Source organism: Oryza sativa, chromosome 12 (genome assembly GCF_034140825.1).
Source record: "Oryza sativa Japonica Group chromosome 12, ASM3414082v1".
NCBI lineage: Eukaryota > Viridiplantae > Streptophyta > Magnoliopsida > Poales > Poaceae > Oryza > Oryza sativa.
In genome coordinates this window covers 16,655,710-16,674,070 of record NC_089046.1, presented here as the reverse complement: position 1 = coordinate 16,674,070, position 18,361 = coordinate 16,655,710, and positions in this window count along the sequence as shown.

Genomic DNA, 18,361 nt, shown 5'->3' with positions numbered 1-18,361 from the left:
AAGGAGAGGGAGAGAAAGAGAGGGAGGAGAGAGGGACTTCGGCCGCGGGCCGAGAGGGAGAGGGGAGAAACCTTGGGCCAGACTTGGCCCAAAGGGAAGGAGAGGGTTATTTTTAGGTTTTTCTTTTTAATAAACTTTGATAATTGTTTTTGTTGCTTAATAATTATTTCCGGTGCTCTGAAAATTCAAGTAAAATTTGAGGGCTCCTTTTAGACCAAGGAGAATTTAACAAAAATTCTCCGGGCCACATTCGAATTTTTCTTGTACGTATTTTAGTGTTTGCCAATTTCTTTTCGAATTTTAATTAATTCTATTATTCCTTTTAGAAAATGATTTTTATTTTGGGATGAATTTATCAGGACGTGACAATTAAGCTCATTAGCTAGTTGTTCATTTTTAGCACATTCTTTAGCTAAGCTCTCCTCTAAGGCAAGGTTTCTTTTCTTATTAAGAATAAGCATTTCTTCTTGCCTTTCGAGTGATTGTTCTTTACTATCCAAAGCTCTCATTAACTTAGCCAAGTGTTGCATAGTGGGTTTGCTAAAGCTCTTAAGCACATCATCTAATTCATTATCATTTTCTTCATCACTAGAGTCACTATCAAAAGAAGCGTGAGAGGGCTTTTGAGTCATCACCTTGCGGCCTTGGGCCATGAAGCAAGAGTAGTGGTAGGAGTCGTCGTTGTCATCACTCAAGTTGTTGAAGAGACGCTCCTTGCTTGAAGAAGATGACTTGAAGGCGACGGTAGCAACACCACTCTCTCCTTCAACCTTGTCTTTTTGTCGCGACCGGGAAAATTGCCTTATCCCGAACGCTAGTGTATTAATCCCCGTCCCAGGAAAAGCCGGGGTACACCACACAAACATGATACAAAAGGCACATCTTTATTATATCGATAATATTTACATTATTACAAAGGCACTTCAGGCCTGACAAACAAAAATAAACAGCAGCGGACTAGCGGGCCTACGGCTCCACCTTCACAGGCGCTCAACTGGGGTATAAGCCAGGACTCCACCTAAGACTTCTTCTCCAAAGCTTCTCTTACTGAAGGGGGAAAAGATTGAGCAAGAATGAGTACAACCACAGTACTCAGCAAGCCACACCGGAGATGCATAATTAATGCAAGGGAGTACAAGGGGATAATAATATAGGGGTTAAGTTTTGCAGTAAACAGCATTTAAAAGTCACTTAGTTGCCCAAAGCCATTTTATAAAGACGATCCTAGAGCTACACAGTATTATTAATCAAGGCCGTGAACCCTCACGAACCTGCCTTAACCCAAGGCCTACGATGATTCAGACCGAACTGGCAACCCGACCCTGGGTCCCAGCTCGTCCCAAGCCAACCCAGGCCAACCATTCCACATTTTAGTTGTTAAGCAAATTTTAAGAATTAAAACACTGACTTGGGTACATTGCTCGGCTTGCCCATAACCGAGGGCGCGGCTATTCGAATAGATTATACTCTGATCAGAGGTGTACATCTTTACCCACAAGACACGTCTTCCTCACGTGTAACCACGTGCCACATACCACCACGGCATACGGACGGAAGACGCGACATAGTTTCCAACCCATCCTAGCCATAGACAAGAGTACCGACCCAACCCACCTACGGCCGGAACCCCCGGACAGGCAGGCAGAATTGAGCCCCTAGCAGCAGGACACCAGCCCTGTGCCATGACATCTCGACTACCGGGCCGCAGCCCGTGTAGCCTTCATTTGTCCTACAGATGTCCATCGACCCCCGACTTCGTCCATCTCCATCCGTGTACTTTTGTTTATAACCAGACTGAGCCACAAACTAAGCCTTACCCACTAGACATGTGGAAGTACGGTAGTGCTTTGCAACAGAGGCCCGAGCTTAATCCTTATAGTGGCCGGGGTGCTACTTCCCACAACTGGCATGCACCCAAACCCCACCGAAAACAGGTTTTAGGGGTTTTGAAAGAGGAAGAGAGGTGTATGTCCAATTCCACCATAAGCCAACCATTCCATGGTGTCCAAAAGATATGAGAATTCCCAAAGTCTAAAGTTATAAAACCACCTAATATTGCCTAATTAATCAGCGAAGCATCTACCTAAATTCATACTAGTGGAACCATGAATAGAGTGTCCACTAGTTGGGGTTTTGTTTATTCTAGGGTGAACAAGGTAATAATAACAATAGCAATAATAATGTCTTAACAAAGGTAAATAGGCATGGCTAAATAAAACAGTGATAACGCGGGAATTTAAATAAAGCGATAATGCATTAATTTAAATCAAAATAATTTTATAAACTGGGATTCAATATGCTCAAGGATGATGTGACTTGCCTTGCTCACTTCCCCAAACGCCGGCTTCAACTTCCACGAAGAGCGGATCTTCCGAAGCTGCAGCGTCTACACGACCAACGGAAAAGAAAAGGCCTTTACTCTAATAAACTCCATATAACAAGCAGAAACAAAGCACAAAAATGGGTTCTTGACTTCTTAAGGAAAAATTAGAGACTTGAACGGTCCAATTCCGAGTTCAAATGGCCAAGTTATGGCCATTTGAAGTTTATATACTCTTTAAATGGATATTTGCGAATTTCTTCATTTAAATTTTAATTAAAAACTCATTTATTGCGTCAGCCGGGAGAGAGGGCGCGCGGACCGGGTCCACGGGAGTGGGGCCCACGCGTCAGCCTCTCGGTCCACGGTGGACCGGGAGCACGCGGCTGGCGGCGGCCGGCGCCGTGGGTCCCACGCGTCAGCCGCACCCGCGGGCGCGGGCGGCTGACGGCCGGGCCCCACTTGGCAGCCGCGGGGCGCGCCCGAAGGCGGCCTCGCCGGCCCGGCCGACGGGAGGCGGCGCACCCGCGCCCCGATGGTCGCCGCCGGCGACCAACGGCGCGGCGGAGCGGCACCCGAGAGAGAGGAGGGAAGGGGGAAGCGAACGGAGCGGTCCACGGCTCACCCCGGGTCGACGAGGGCGGCGGAAATGACGACCGGAGCGGAGGAAGACGGCGGCGCGGCTCGGGACGGCGAGGACGACGGTGCTCCGGCGGTCGGCGAGCGAAGCGGAGGGGCGGACAAGGTCGACGACGACGCGGCGAAGCCGATGGAGGTGACGCCGAGTCGGGAGGAGGTCCGGAGCGACGACGGTGGCGAACCGGAGCTCGGCGGCGACGGCGGAGAGAAGGTGCGACGGTGCGGGCACGATTCCGACGGGGAGAGTGAGCGGCGAGTGGCGGAAACGGAGGAGGAGAGCACGGGGGTGGCTTAAATAGGGTTGGAGTGAGGGAAGGCGGCCGGAGGAGATGGAAACCGGCGCGGAGGATCCGGCCGCCATTGATTGCGCCGGCGAGGTTTGCGGGATTGAATCCGGACGAATCCGAGGGAGAGAGAGAGGGAAAAACGGGGGAAAAGAGAGAGGGAATCGCGGGGAATAATTCCCCCCTCTTTATTGCGCGCGGGGACGGCGGGATGCGGCGGATTCGGCGGCGGCGGCGGCGCTAGGGCACGGGCGGGCGGCGGGAGCGGCGGAAGGTAGGCGATGACAGGTGGGCCCCACCCGTCAGCGAGGGTGGCGGGCGGGCCCGCCTGTCAGCGGCGCGCGCGCGGGGGAGGGGCCGATGGGCCGCGGGGGAGAGGAGAGAGAGGGAGGGAGTTGGGCCGAGCCGGCCCAAGAGGGAAAGGGGGGAAAGAAGACTTTTAGGGATTTTCTTTTTATAAAACCTTTTTAACTTTGTTTATTTCTTCTCAATTATTATTTGTGCTCTGAAAATTCCACTAAAATTTGAGGGCTCCTTTTAGACCAAGGAGAATTTAACAAAAATTCTCCGGGCCACATTTGAATTTTTCTTGTACGTATTTTAGTGTTTGCCAATTTCTTTTCGAATTTTAATTAATTCTATTATTCCTTTTAGAAAATGATTTTTATTTCGGGATGAATTTATCAGGACGTGACACTTTTGCCTTGGGCTTGGGTTTGACTTCGGAGGCTTCTTCATCTTCGGAGTACCACACTTCCGCCATGTGTGCCTCCGCCACATGAGCACGCTCCAGATTCTTCTTGCCACCCTTAGCCTTGGCTTCATTTGACTTGGGACAATCGGCAATGAAGTGGCCATATTCACCACAATTGAAGCAAGCTCTCTTTATTGCCTCTTTCCCTTGTCATCATCCTTCCTCCCTTTGCCATAGCCACTCTTGCGAAGGAAGTGCTTGAATCTTTTGACAATAAAAGCCATCTCTTCATCTTCACTTTCTTCACAACTTGACTCTTCTTCTTGTTTTGCCTTCAAAGCTACTTCTTGATTTTTGATCATGGCGGCATTCTTCACCATTTGCCTCACTTCACGAGCTTCCTCTTCTTACATCTCATGAGACACAATTCTTCCAAGAATGTCACTTGGGGTGAGCCTCTTGAAGTCTTTCCTTTCCCGTATCATTGATACAAGAGTGGGATTTCTTGGACCAAAAGCACGGAGAAGTCTCTTGACAACAAAGTGATTTGTCATGTCCTCACTCCCACCGAAGTGAGCTCCATGTCTTCATGAGGTACGTCAATACCTGTACAAACAACTTTCCAAATACTTGGATGCAAAGAGATTAGATGCAACTTCATCTTGTGCTTCCAAGCGGCATAATGTGTCCCATCAAATTGAGGAGCACGTTCGGAAGGCACGGAGACGAAGTTGTGAGAGGGAATGGTAAGTTTGCTGTAATCAAAAGGTATAGTAGCTCCCTTGGGTGATGGAGTTCCCTTACTGCTCGCTCCATCTTCATTACCAATTTCCCCGTCCTTTCCCCCTAAGTCCGACATCGTGGATCACTCAAAGCAGTGAAGCTTGAATCAAGAGCACCAGGCTCTGATACCAGTTGAACGTGCAAAGATGTAGCCTAGAGGAGAGGTGAATAGGCTTTCCTGAAATTTTCTCAACAAACGCAGCGGTTAAATTGACACGGCCCGGAACCTCCTTGTGATGAACACTGGAACTTCCTAGCAGTGATCAGCAGCCCGGAACTTCCGGAGTTCTTGAGCCAGGAACTTCCGGGCAATAGAGAAATACAAAATATGAGAAGTAAAATAGGTCCTAGCTAGGGAAGATCAGGCACAGGGTTGCACAAGATGAAAATCACAATATACCAGCAGATTCAAACACAGATCATGCACAAGAGAGACAAAGGCGATTTTTTCCCGAAGTTCGGATCACACGGATCCTACTCTCCGTTGAGGTGCTCCAAAGAGCCGGGTCTCGATTAACCCCTTGCCTCACTTATGCAAAGATCCCAGAAGAGGTCCACAGCCTTCAACTCAACACTTCTAGGTCGTTTTCTAGAATTGAGTGACCACCAAGATCCAACTCACAATTCCTTCTAGAAAAGACCACAAGTGCAAGTTGCTCTACCTAGGACAACCTCTGAAAACTCAGCACAAGAATCTTTACTTACTTACCTCGTTTCCTTGCGGAGGTGAGGAAAACCTTCACAAACTTTCCCGGGACATCCACAAGATGTTTGGAAGCTCACAGGTGACACCTAACAGTCTAGGAGAAGATCTCCAAGAGTAATAAGCCCAAGTGACAGCCCACAAGGTATCCAAAGTGCTCAATCAAACCTAATCTTCAAGCCATCTCCAAAACACTCCTCACTCTCATCTAATCTCTCAATCTCACAATATAGGCTCTAGATTTGAGTGGAGGAAGCAAAGGAATCTTGGGAGTGGCTAGAAAACCCTAGAACATCAAAGAACTTAAGTGGAATGGCCAAAGGGTGACCTGGGGACGAAATCCATATATATAACGGCTAGGTGACGTCATCTAGCCGTTACTCACAAGTTTGAACTGGAAACCTGCCAGGAGGTTCCGGGCAAAAGTGCTAGGAACTTCCGGGCAGCACTTAGGAAAAATTTGCTTTGAAATGGCGCCCGGATGTTCCGGCCAGAACCTCCGGGTAGCCCTCTCTGTCCCGGGGAGAAAATCATTTTTCAAAAATGATTCCAAAAATATTTTGACTCACGGATATGACTAAGAGCACTTTGTATACCCCAGAACCACACTTGAAACCCCTCTTAATAGTACGGTTTTTCCTAAACTCAATTTCGAAAGTGAAAAACCTAGTCTAATCACCTTCGGTGTTTTTCGCACTTAGGAACATTCAAATTGGGGGGTCTCCTTGCATTCTTAGCCATCACAACTTGCTTTGGGACTAAACTCCTGTGAATAAACTTGATAAACACGTTAGTCCCCTTTAACCACCTTGTCATTAATCACCAAAACCCACTAGGGAGTTTAAGTGCACCTTCACTAGGGGTTAGGCAACTCTGTGCCGTCCTCCGTGGCTAACCGAACTGAGCCCGGCCGGGGAACGCCGATCACTTTGTATGGCCCTTCCCACATTGGCAAGAGCTTGCTCAACCCCAGGCGTGACTGTACGCGACGTAGGACGAGGTCGCCAACTTGTAGTGATCGGGCCTGGGCATGGCGCTGATGGTAGCGCCGTAGGCTCTGCTGATAGCGCGCCGCCCGGAGGGCCGCGCGCCTTCTTCACTCTTCTAGGTAGTCGAGATCGTCCCGCCGGAACTCATCCTGGTTCGCCTCGTTGTACAGGGCAACACAAGGCGAACCCAAAGAGAGCTTAGAGGGTAGAACCGCCTTGGCGCCGTACACCAGGAAGAAAGGCGTTTCTCCCGTTGCGCAGCTCGGGGTGGTCCGATTGGCCCACAGCACGGCGGGCAGTTCCTCAAGCCAAGAGTCCCCGTGCTTCTTGAGGACGTTGTAGGTCTTGGTTTTCAGGCCTTTGAGGATTTCAGCGTTGGCACACTCGACTTGGCCGTTGCTCTTAAGGTGGGCGGGTGAGGCAAAGCAAAGCTTGATGCCCATGTTGTCGCAGTAGTCGCCGAAAAGCTCACTGGTAAACTAGGTGCCGTTGTCCGTAATGATACGGTTCGGCACCCCGAATCGGGATGTGATTCTTTTGATGAATTTCAGGGCTGAATGCTTGTCGATCTTAATGACCGGGTAAGCTTCGGGCTACTTGGTGAACTTGTCGATGGCGACGCAGAGATGCTGGTACCCGCCGCGGGCCGCTTTAAAGGGCCCCAGGATGTCCAAACTCCAGACCGCAAAGGAATGACTTGCAGGGCCTGGGCCTACTGATGAGTTTGCTTGGCATGAAATTGGCACGCCTTGCAACGCTTGACCCAGTCCTGGGCGTCCTGCAACGCGGTCGGCCAGTAAAAACCTTGACGAAAGGCTTTACCGACCAAGGTGCGCGAGGCCGAGTGGGCCCCGCACTCTCCCTGGTGGGCGTCGGCGATGAGCTCGACGCCTTGCTCTCGAGAGATACACTTCAAGAGGATTCCATTGGCAGCGGGCCGGTAGAGGGTCCCTTCTACTAGCACGTACCGCTTGGAAACGCATGCGAGTTTTCCGCTTCCGCGTGATCCTCAGGAAGGGTGTGATTGTCGAGGTACACCCGGATGCCGGCCATCCAGGCAACTTGACGAGGGGGGTCGGGGTCGACCCCCTCGGGCCCCGAGGCCTGCGGTTCGCCAAGCGTCGGGGTGGAGGCCGTGAGGTCGGGCGTCCTCGGGGGTCCAACCGTGCCGACTGCTGCATGAGCCTTTCTTCAAAGGCCCCTGGAGGGAGTGGGGCTCGTGCTAACGCGATGCGCGACAGCTCATCGGCGAGTACATTGTCGCGCCTGGGAACGTGTCGAACCTCATCATCGGAGTGGGCCGGCTTCCTCTTCCTTCTCCTATCCCACCGCTTGGAGCGGGAAGTGGGCTTGGGGGTAGCCGCAGCCGCCGCGCCAGTGCCGGGAGAGTTCCAGGCCCATGCCTCCTCCTTCCGAGCCACCTTGTCCGCCAGCTCGAAGAGCTCGGCGTTGGTCTTGGGCTCCTTGGAGGCGATCTTCTCCAGCATGCGGTTATGCCGCACGCCGTTCCGGAACGCATAAACGACCGCGTGGGCCGGTATGCAGGGAATAGTGTTGCGGACCTGGCAGAAACGCTATATGTACGAGCGGAGGGACTCGTCATCCTTCCGCTGCACGGCGTGCAGGTCCGCCTCCTCTCCTGGCCAGGGGTACGTGCCCTGGAAGTTCGTGATGAACTGTTGGCACAGGTCCTCCCAGGAGTGGATGAAGTCGGGGGGCTAAGTCATGAGCCAGCCGCGCGCCTGACCCTTAAGGGCCATGGGGAAGTAATTCGCCATGACCCGGTCATCACCCCCCGCTGCCACGATGATCGTGCTGTAGATCTGGAGGAACTCGGAGGGGTTGACGCTACCATCGTATTTCTCCGTGAGGTTAGGGCGGAACTTCGGGGGCCACCGGACATTCCGGAGACTCGCCACGAAGGCCCTGCAGCCGGTCCCTCCGGGAATGGACACGGGGAGCGGGCTGCCTCACGTGGAGGAGCGCAGCACTCCGGATAAGGAGGCGCCCTCCCCCATGCGGGCAGCACGGTGCTCGTCCTTGCGTCGCTCGATGTTGATTCGAGCGTCCTGCTCCCCGTAGACGTCGTCGTGGCGCCTCCGGCTTCCCGAGGCCCTTGACGACGTTGGGGCTGTCGACCGCCTCGATGTCAGTGCCGACCGACGGGCCCTCCTCCTTGCTGACAAGGAGAGGGCGGTGGGGGTACGCGAGGTACCAGTAGTGGCGGGCCGGCCACCCGCAGCCAGCTGCTGCTGGGTGGTGGTGACCAGGTTGGCCACGTCGTCCAGCCATCGCTGGACAGGAGTCTCCGGCTCCGAGTTGACGGGGGATGCCGTAAAAAGGCCCCCGCTACCTGGAGCGCCTTGGGGCGAGCCGCCGTCATCGTATGTCAGGCGGCGTCGTGCCCCGGCATGGCGTGGCTTCCCCCCGCCTGGCGGTGGTGAGAGGGCCGAGCCACCGGACCGGGTGGGATCCTCCCTCCGTCGAGGGCTGCGGCGGGGAGGAGTCGGAGAGTTGTGGCGGCGGTGGAGGGGATCGTGGCTCCCGCTGGCGTCCTCACTCCCAGAGGGAGTGGGGGTGTGCGTCACCACCTCTTCCTCCAGGACCTCAACCATGGTCGTTGAGGACGGAGGGAAACTTGGGGTAGAAGGAAGCGACTTCTTTCTCAAACGCGTGAATCACGCCTACCTGGCGCGCCAGCTGTCGAGGAGTGACCCTCTCTAGCGGGTGGTCATGAGACCCCCCTTTGTGAGTTCAGCCGGGGGAAAAGGAGTGCTGATCAAGAGCGTATATCCGCCTAGAGTGCTTAGAGTCTACGTGTGAGACTGGGGATTATACAGGTTCGAGCCGCTTAGAAGCGTAACACCCTACTCCTGTGCTTGGGATTATAGTTGGCCTTTACAGAGTTTCTTGAGCTCCTTGGAGAACCTAGCTGTTCTTCCTCAGGCTCAAGTGGTCGAGAGTCGTCCCCTTTTTTCGGTGGGCAAGGTCCTCCTTTTATAGTTCAAGGGGATACCACATGCACCGCCTCTACCTACTCCTTCACAAAAGGGGGGACCCACACCGCCTGGAACGGACTGCCATTCGTGCCTTCGCCTGGAAGCTAAGCAGCCGTCCGTCCTTGAGTGGGGCCCAGCGCCGTCCCCCGCCTGACACGGGGGACACCCCTGTCATTCCTCTTTAAATGAATGGGGACTTTTGGTGGTTCACCTCACGTGGAGGGAGCTCCTGACGATGCATCGATGGGACGGAGCATACCTGCCCCCACTCCGTCGAGCATAGGGTGGGACGTGGGGGCACCGTTGCCTATCCAATCGGAAGTGACCGGTCACAGGCCGGTCACAATCCGGTCATGCCCGATTGACGCGGGTCATTCAGGCGGCGCCGCGCGTCCGCCCTCATCGCATTGAACGCAGCGAGGGACGGTTGAGGCGTCGCGCATTAATGGCGCTCAGCCTCACCCTTCGCCCCACTCACTCCCCCCGCCACGTGGTGGCCGGGCGAGGGTCTCAGGGTGAGGCACCTCGAGGGCCCGAGGGGTGTGATGTGGCACCCCGAGGCCCCCTAGCTGCCTCAGCGTCGTCCGAGGCGCGGGGGGAGGGCGAGGCTGCATGGTCGCGTGGCTAGATGGGAAGGAGACTTTCCTTAACTTCGCATACCCCCGGGGCCATATCACCGACAGGCTCCCCAGCTCACTTTTCCTGAGCCACTCGATCGGGGCTACGCGTTGTGGCGACCCAGTGCCCCATCCCCCATCTCCTCCCCTTTGTTTCCCCTTCTTGCCCCTCACCAGCGGTGTGACAACGAGAGAGAGAGAAGAGAGAGGCGACGGCGACGACGGATCCGCCGCAACGACACCAGCGGCGTGGAGACGAGAGAGAGAAGAGAGAGGTGATGGCGACGATGACCGGATCCGGCGGAGCAGCAACCGCGCTGCGGCGGCGCCACCATCACCACTGCTTGAGGCACCCGTGCTCGCCGTTGGGCGTTTGTCGCGACCTCCTCCTTGGGCTCCTCCACCGGCACCACGCCCGCAACCGCCAGTGCCGCCCCCGTCTCCTTCCCGATCTGACGGCAGGGGAGGGGGGCAGATCCAACGGCACCGGCGCGAGGCGCGAGGCGGTCGCGACGAACGGACGGTGGCTGCGGCGAGAGAGACAAGAGAGAGGCGAGCGGCGGTGGGAGAGAGAGGCAAAGGGCGTGGCAGAAACCAAGCACGTGGTGGGATGGTGACGACGCTTTTTTGGGGGAAAGAAACAAGAGAAGAGAGAGAGAGGGGGTAGTATAGGAAAATAACCACCGTGGTCTTTTTGGTTGCGACACCCATTGTGGGCTTGAGTATCTTCATCCAGTTACCTCATATTTTGGGGAGCCCTAGAACATCTAGGGTGTCCTCCATTGTGAGGGGAGTTTCCTATAAAGTGCCCTCGGTTAGTGAGAGCACCCATAGAGTGTCCCTGATTGTGCATGCCCTAAAGCTAAGCTGCAATTTCATTTTCTGTTAGCACGTTGTTTTTTTAACTTAAGATGTGTTTCGTAATAAAAAAATATATAATCTTTTTTAAAAATCAAACACTAATTCTCAAATTATAGTACTTAATTAATACTTGCGCTAATTATACTCCCGTTTTTGCATGCGGTTAATTAGCTAAGCTAAAAAGCTCTAACGAACTCAACCTGTTATGCGTGCAGCTCAGTTTGAAAGCTCGTTTAGCTTTCGCAACTCGCTTGGTTACTATAAGCATGCTTTCAAAACTACTAAATGGTGTGATTTAAAAAAAAATTTATAAATAAGTTTCTTAAAAAATCAAATAAATTCGTTATTCAAATTTAAGTTTGTAACAGTAAATAATTAATTAATCACGAATGACATTCTCGTTTCGCATGTTAAAGAAACCAAACCGTTCTTTCGAACAGAGCCACGTTACATTATATTTCTGATTGGTTTTTTTTACAACGCACAAAATTTTTGCAAACCCTCCATATTTTAAGCCTAATTCTGTTAAGTTTTGCAGCTTGAACCACTACCTGAACCAAATGTATACCCAAATTGTCAGTTCGGCCAGAACCATCTTTGTATTTTGCCCGTCTCTTTAAAAAAAACTACATGAGATTGCAAAATGGTAATGTATGCCGGATCGTGGGTCCAAAATCCAAATGCAAATCTTAACCACGAGATCCATGCACACAACAGATGATAAACATATGCGTGATCAACTAATCTTAAATAGTGTGCGACAACTTAATTTGCCCTGATTCTAAACAGGAAATAATAGATAGTGTGGTAAATTTCCAAAACCCGGAACAAGATGTTCTTTCTTTTTAAGAAAGGGGGGGTGTGGGGGGATTCCCCACCTGAATTTCATATAACAGTTTAGAAGGGTGGATTACATAGTTTTGGATTAAATTACAGATTATATTCGAGAGGAGGAAAAAGCTTCCTTCCAAGAGGAAACAACCACTCTATCATCGACATTAAGATGTTCCGCTCAGAGGGTGGCGTCCTCTAAGCATTTCGTCGCTAATCTCCTCAGCGAACATGTTGCATCCCACGGAACATGTACAACATCATAACGGTAGTTCCAAAGACCCCAAAAACAAAGGAGATAAAAAATTTGGAAGTGTTTTCGGGGGAGATTTGGCGGCGGCTGCAGACCCGCTAATTCAGTCGTCATGCTGGTAATCGAAGGTTGGAGCTGTATTACGTGCCAGAAGGAGCGAACAAGGGAGCATTGTATGCAGATGTGCAGTTAGTTTGGAACAAGATGCTGCACCTTGTTCAGCCGAGAAACACAGATGCTGCACCTTGTTCAGTCCAGAGAAAAAAGAAGCTGCACCTCGTGCGTAATCTGGTCTGTTACTCAACATGGTTTCCATGTGCCCTTGCTCCCTGATAGTATACTCTTGTTCTGTTCTAGGTGTCATAGCAATAGTTTCCCTGATGCTCGATCAATAGGAACTGACATTTCTCCCAATGCCCTCCATTCTAATAGGCCTCTCCATCATTTGACAGCTTGCACAATAGTCCAACTCGCCATCCCATAAATACTCCCATTGTTGTGTTCAACCAATGCACACTGAGGATTCTGTGGGTCAAGAACATGTATCGACTTCTGAGCTAGAGAAAAGAGAAGGTCTATATATACTACTTTTGCTGTCTCACTTTACAAGACGCTTAAGGTTTTAAATACATTCATCCAAGTATGTGTTTCATATATGTATCCAAATTCATATGGACGTTAGTAAATCTAGTCAAAGGATAAAATAGCCAAAATGTCTTATAATTTTCATGGTTTACGGCCCAAATATCAGGCCCAATCCAGCCCACTTTCTTGGCTTCTGCAGTTTGACTGTATGCTGTCCTGCTGTTTGACGGTATGTTGTCCCAAATACCAGGTTGCATATAGAGCACATCTAACATGTGTATTCACTATCTACAATAAGCGAAAATGCTCTCAGAGTTACAGGTTCCAAATATCAGGAGTTTTCGTAAAGATATTATGGAGCACAAAATAAAAACATTTCGTTTATATTCTCAAAAAATAGTGGCTTTGGGTGCTGAAGTAGTTTTTTTTTTCAGCCACTGGACTCCAACACCTGGATGACAGAGTGACCATCTAAAAGGCAAATCCATATTCAAAAAGTAAGACATTCTCATCACATGGAGAAAATAACCAACTTTTCTCACAAAGACCCTAGGTGATGAGAAAAGTGTTGCCACCGTGCCACGGATTGAAGTGGCAGTAGTGTGCGTCATGCATTGGAGGAACTGTTGCATAAGCATTTCTGCGAGGCAGGGAAAAGTAACTTTAGATGATAAACATATGCATCCACATAATTGGACAATTACTAGTTGAATAAATTACCTTTGTGCGATAAATTCTTCTGATGCCTTACATCCCTAAAGAAAATGTTATGATCTTTTCAGAGTTGAGGCTAAGCCAATAATAACATACCCGGCCAAAAAAACAAACAGGGAACATTTTTACTCCTATATAGGGAACTCTTCCTCTTATTTTTTACATGTACTATGCTAGTCAAACAGCTATTTTATATACAAAGAACCAGTAGTACTACTACAAGAGGATATCATAGTATGCATTTGCTAACCTGCTCTGTATTATGTAGGACTAGCTTTTGTTATGTATATACTCTATATGGGCTTCTAAAACATGGACTTTATCTCTCCCTCATCTAGCAAATGCCACATTTGGTACGGGAGATGGTCGAGGACTCTGCAGATTCACCATAGACAAACTGTAACACATGTCTAGAAGGCCTAAACCTATATATACTATTGTCTCTGTGTCATAATCAATGTTCAGTTCAGGTCTCCAAGTTAGCTCTATAAATATTATTGCCAAAATTACGATTCGACAAACACTGGTGGAGAAAGGGTTTTTACTCCCGGTTCGTAACCCCCCTGTAGTCCCAGTTTTCTAACCGGGACTACGAATCCGGGACTAAAGATCGCTATCTTTAGTCCCGGGTGAAAAAACCAAGAGTAAAAATCAATTTTTAGTCCCACACCAACCGGGACTAAAAAGACTAGATCCGGTTGCTCTTTATTATTTTCTTTTCTTCATTGTTTTTAATCAAAATCACAAATCAATCCTGTCCCCAAAATCACAAATCAATCATTTCAAATTGCTTCCAAATCCACAATCGATCATCTCAAATACTCAAATACATCACAAAATCTCAAAAAAAAAATTACATCACAACTTCTACAAAATTATCAAATATTCACATCACACACAAATCAAATACATCACACAACAATCAGATCCAATCAAATACATCACACAACAATCTCATATTCTTAAAAAAAAAAAAATCTGCCGCCTCGCCGGCCGCCGCCGCAGGCCGCCGCCTCACCGCGCGACGCGCCGGCCACCCGCCCGCCGCGCCCCGCCGCCGCGCGGCCTCCGGCCGCCGCCGTGCCGGCCGGCCGGCCCGTCACGCCCGCCGCCTGCGCGGCCGACCCCCGCCGCCTCACCGCGCGACGCGCCGGCCGGCAGGCCCGCCGCGTCACGCCGCCCTCGCGCCGGCCGCCGCCTCACCGCGCGCCGCGCCGGCCGGGCCTCCGCGCCCGACCTGCCATTGGTCTGTTAGAGAGAAGGAGAGGAGAAGGAGAGGAAGATTAGGTTGAGGAGAGGAAGAGATAAGGTTGAGGAGAGGAGGAGAGGAGTTAAAGGAGAGAAGGAAATACCTCGATCCGATCGCGCATGCCTCTCCGATCTCTGCGTCGATCTTTTTTCCCGGTTGCGCATGCCTCTCCGATCTCCGCGTCGATCTTTTTTCCCGGTTGGTAACACCAACCGGGGACTAAAGATATCTTTAGTCCCCGGTTGGTGTTACCAACCGGGAGTAAAGCGTATGGCGATCTTTTTTCCTGATTGGTAACACCAACCGGGACTATAAATGGATCTTTAGTCCCGGTTGGCACCAACCGAGACTAAAGATTGGAAAGTAGCATGGGCTTTCAAACCGGGACTAAAGATGTTTTTATTCCCGGTTTTTAATACAACCGGGACTATTGTGAAATCTGGTCGACCGATCAAAGATGGTTTCTCCACTAGTGAAATAGAATCATTCATTTTTTTCCAATGCCCTCCATTCTCAAAACTTCACATTATTTGCTCAGTTTTGAGCTTATATCTATGAATCTACGTATCAATTCCACTCTCACCGCCTCATCATTTCCTTATGTTAAACCCGTGTATAACTACTAAATTTGTGTGTAGAGGATTCTGGGTCAAGAAGATAGGTTGATTTGCTGAGCCAAGAGAGAAGCGAATTTATATATAGATGTATATATAGCCAGTGAACCGTGTAGTGTTTCTTAAATTAACTGAACAAACTTCAAGAGTACAGTCATATATAATGGTGACACCGTGCGACTTGAACTCACTTAAAATCTATCATCAATAGTCCCAACTTCCAACAGAGCAGAAGCATAAAATAAATAGATAGAAACAAAAAAACAAAAGTAAATTAAGTATCATGAATGTAGAGTACTATATAATGAAATATTTGTCTGAAGTGTGAACAAAATATGAACGACGAGTGGCTCAAGAAGAGAGAGCTAGTAAGCCTGTGTACCCGTAGGACCAGGAGGTGCTAGGAAAGGGAGAATGCACGGCAACACGGACAACGCAGCGCTGCTCATGGGTTTTTTGGGGACGGCTCCTGCTCCAACCGTTGTCGGCATTCATGGAGGCCATTCACCAGAGACCAATGCTATACACGACGAGGGGTTGCCAGATCGAGAGCCAAAGAAATGATAGATCGTCATAACCGGCGTTGGCCATACAGGGGAAATGATACGATAAATTAGAGTGACAGATTGTACATCTCTGATGCTTGGGCCAGCACGAGAATGAGCAGCAAGCGTCAGCATGGGCGCATGGCAGCTTGAATTTTGATGCTGCGATGGTGGTTCGGCATCAAGAGAGACTCAGGTGGCAAAGGATTCTACACTCTTGAGTCCTCAAAATTCCCAGATGGACTCAGAGAGAGTAAAATCCTTTGTGTAACACCCTGAAAATTCGACCGACAAAATCAAAACTCTAAAAATACGGATTTTCAAAAACTTTTTAAATTTATTTGCATCATGCCGATCTTATTCGCCTATTTTATTTGGATTTGATCTCGAAGTTTATTAATCGTGAGTAAAGAATAGTTAATTAGGAATAAACCTTAAAAATAAATTGGTAAAATAAATATAAATTAAAATAAAGATTAGGTGCGGATAGAAGTAAATAAAATATTATCGCGACCATATTTGGATCAATTAAATTTAAATACGATGGAATAAGAATTAACCCTAATTAAAAATTCAAATAAATTATATAAAAATAATATATGAGTAAATTTTAATCTAGGGTGAATTCATTAGTTGAGATAACACAAATATTGAGTAAAATGCATATATGCAAAAATTAGGAATTGTGGAATCAAATTTATATGGGAAATACACTAAAATCGGTTTAATAGAAAAAAATCACTGTTTATCAGCCGCCACGTGTTCGACGAGGTCCCCTAGCCTAACCCTCCCCGCGCCGCGCCGTCGCCATCATCGATGCCGCCTGCCGCGCGCCGCACGCCGTCGCGTCGTCACCTCGCGCCGCGCGCCGCCGCTGCCGCCCGTCCATCGCGTCGCCGCTGTCACGCCGCGCGCCGTCGCCATCGCCGCGCGTCGCCGTCGTCCCGCGCCTAGTGCTGCCCGCCGTCGCATCGCCGCTGCCGCCCGTCGCGTCATCCCGAGCCCCGTGCTGCCGCCTCGCGCCCCGCGCCCGTGCCGTCGCGCGTCGCTCGCCGCCTTCCCGTCGCGCCGTCCCATCGCCGCTGCTGCGCCGTCGCATCGCCGCTGCCGAGCCGTCGCCGTCGTTGCTCCGCGCCCCGTGCCGCCGCTGCTACCGCGCCGCGCCGCCCGTCCCATCGCCGCGTCCCGTCGCCGCGTGCGTCCCATCGCCGCTGCCACGCCACGCGCCGTCTCGTCGCCTCGCGCCGCGCGCCCGCCGCCTCGCGCCCCGCGCCGCCGCGCCGCCGTCGTTTCACCCTCTCCCCTCCTTCCCCTCTCTTTCTTCCCCTCTCCCCTATAAAAACCCCGGCCCATTCCCTCTTCTCCACCCCAATCCATTCCCTCCTCCTCTCCCTCTTCCCCTTCTCCACGCGCCGCCGTCGTCGTGCCGCTGCGCCGCCGTCGTCGTGCCGCCGCGCCGCCGCCTTCGAAGCCGCCGCGCCGTCGCCCCGGAGCCGCCGCGCCGTGCGTCGCCGCCTTGCGCCGCCGTCACCGTCGTCGCCGCCGACCGTCGCTGTCGGTAAGCCGCCGCCCTTTTTCCCCTTGCGTCCACCGCCGTCGCTGCCGGGAGGGAGGAAGAAGCCGAGAGAGAGAGAAGAAGAGAGGAAGAGAGAAAGAAGCCGGGAGGGAGGAGAGAAAAAGAAAAAGAAAAGAGGGAGGAGAGAAAAAGAAAAAAGAAAAAGAAGGAGGAGAGAAAAACAAAAAGAAAAGAAAGGGAAGAAAAGAAAAATAAAAAGGAAATAAATAGGAAATTAGAGGGAGATTAGGGAAGTTTAGAAAATTTAAAATAATTAGAATTTGATTATAGATTAGTTATAGTCGTAGAATTGCAAAATTTAATTATAGATTATTCTTGGTAATCTCTATAAGAAATCAATTCACGGTAGTAATTTAGATGTCATTAATAACTAAACAAATATATGAATTCTCATAAATTATTATAGATTATTTTTGGGTAATCTCTATAAGTAATCGATTAACGGTAGAAAATTCGGATTTAATTACTAGGGATTTTAGCCGTGTATTATAGTTAGTCATTTAATCATAGACTAAATTAAGTCGTATAATATTTCTAGGATTTCGTCCGATGTTTAGCTCGCGATAGAAATTTCTAGCCTATTATATTGGTATATTGATCGGGTAGATTAAATTAAAAACTTATGACAACAAAATATTTATACCCGCAAAATAGCTTAAATCGAAATGGGGTTTGCCCTAGTTCGCGAATAGTAAAGTTAATATAAAAGAATCGACTTTCGCATTCGACTTCCATTTGGATTTACTTGGATTTTTATTTGAATTCTAACCGAATTCAAATCAATTTTCGCACGAAACTATAGAGCCCGAGGGAGCCGCGGATCCGGGTGAAGGCCAAGACCCGCAAGACCTCGAGCAAGGCAAGTCATCACTATTCCTTGATCACGTTGATCCCAATTGCGAAATTAATTTTTGTTTACAAATAAGATTGCATGCAATGATGAACATCCCACTTGTGATTATGCCATGCCTTGATTATTGTTTACCCCTTATGCCTTCGTAACCATGTTTACGTATGAGTCCCTAGTCAATTATGACAATTGCTTAGAAATGCTATTCTAGAATCATGCATACTCATATTTATCAAATGCTATATGCTTAGGCAA